Genomic DNA, 1964 nt, shown 5'->3' on the forward strand with positions numbered 1-1964 from the left:
AGAGAGCAGTGGAAGCTGGGAAATTCAATATATTTAGGACAGAAATAGACAGTTTCTTAAACAATAAGGGGTTAAGGGCAGCAGGCGGGGAAGTGGAGCTGAGTCCATGATCGGATCAGCCATGATCTTATTAAATGGTGGAGCAGGCTCGAGGGGCCGTATGGCCGACTCCTGCTCCGATTTCTTATATTCCTTTGAATAATACACATCAACATCTTGGGCGTCACCATTGACAAAAGAAATGTGGGCAATCCTGGCTAGCTCAGTCTGTAGAGCATGAGATTTTTAATTTTAAGGTCATGCGTTCGAGCCCCACCTTGCGTGAATTATTTTCCTTCAACTTTTATGTTACTTTCACGGGAATTAACCCACACATTCAAAAAGGAGTTAGATATGTCCCTTATTACTAAAAGGATCAAGATGTATGGATAGAAAGCAGGAAGGGGTACTGAGGGAATGATCAGCTATGATCATAGTGAATGGCGGTGCAGGCTCGAAGTGCCGAATGGCCTACTACTGCACCCATTTTTGATGTTTCTATGTTTCTCCTTGTCGGGGAATCTAGAACTTGGGGGCACAGTTTCAGAAAAAGGTGTCATAAGAACATAAGAAGTCGGAGCAGGAGTAGGCCACATGGTCCCTCGAGCCTGCTCCACCATTCAATACGATCATTGCTGCTCCCCATAACCCCTTATTCCCTGAACGTTTAAGGGTCGCCCATTTACAACGGAGATGAGGAGGAATTTCTTCTCTCAGAGGGTGGTGAATCTTTGGAGCTCTCTGCCCCAGAGAGCTGTGGAGGCTGGGCCATTGAATATACTTAAGGTGGAGATAGACAGATTTTGGAACGAGGCCAGATGGATTGAATTGGAGAACAGAAAATGGGCGATCACACGACTGGGAATGTACGAGAGACCCGCGAACATCCAGAGGGAGATATAGGGTCTGGTTATTGTGATTAAGCAAGGAAACTATCGATCCTGGAGGACAAATACTCTGTTCCAAAGGATACGGACCCAGCCTCTCCAATTGATCAGTTAATTAATTATGTTTTCGCGTGAAAGCAACATAAAAGTTTAACAAAACTTATTCGCCCAACGTGGGGCTTGAACCCACGACCCTGAGATTAAGAGTCTCATGCTCTACCGACTGAGCTAGCCGGGCTTGGCAAATATGGGATTCTTGACGTATGTCAAATGTTGTGGGTGGATTAATGATTATTGAAATCATGATTGAGTATCTCACAGACTTAAATTATGGAGTTCCTTCGGTTTGCATTTCTTGAATTGTGCAAAAGAAGATTGTGGGTTAATTGATGATGTTTTTCCATGAAAGCTGCATTAAATTAAAAGAAATGTTATCATCCAACGTGGGGCTCGGACCCACGGACGTGAGATTAAGAGTCTCATACTGTACCGACTGAGCTAGCCGGGCTTCTGTCCAACGTAGGTTTTTATCACTTATTGCAGCCAGGCGCCTGTTGTCTCCGGCCCAGATGTTGAAACTTGCTGTTGAAACTTGTGTCGTGTTTATCACGTTTGCTTTACACGCAAAAGGTCCCTGGTTCAATCCGGGGCAGAAACATTATGTTTAAACTTTCTGTGGATGAACAATCGGAGGCGAGTTTCGTCTCCCGGCAAATGCTGCCTGACCTGCTGAGATTTCCGGCATTTGCTGTTTTTATTTGCTATTTATTCTCCTGGCAAAAGGGCTCCCTTACTTCTTTATTGCTCTTAATTACACTTCAATAAATGGATAACTTTGTCTGAGAGAAAACGGATCCACCGGGAACCTTTTGTGTGTGAGGCCAACGTGATATCCGCTACACTGCAGCCCATCAAATGGCGAGAAACCACTGAATATAAAGGATGAGCTGACAAATATCAGTGGGAGTGCAGTCTGGTCAATGTCAAACCCTCCTTTCTTATTCAGCAGTGGCATGAACGGGAGTCAGACGTCACAAT

General features: G+C 44.7%; 1 non-coding gene across 1 annotated transcript; it reads right to left on the reverse strand.

Moving 5' to 3' along the window:
• Positions 1–1091: 1091 nt before the first annotated feature.
• Positions 1092–1164, reverse strand: trnak-cuu (transfer RNA lysine (anticodon CUU)). Its single transcript has one exon. It is a non-coding gene; the product is annotated as a tRNA-Lys (tRNA).
• Between the last annotated feature and the right edge of the window lie 800 nt (positions 1165–1964).

The sequence above is a fragment of the Pristiophorus japonicus genome, chromosome 25 (genome assembly GCF_044704955.1).
Source record: "Pristiophorus japonicus isolate sPriJap1 chromosome 25, sPriJap1.hap1, whole genome shotgun sequence".
In the NCBI taxonomy this organism is placed as follows: Eukaryota; Metazoa; Chordata; class Chondrichthyes; family Pristiophoridae; genus Pristiophorus; species Pristiophorus japonicus.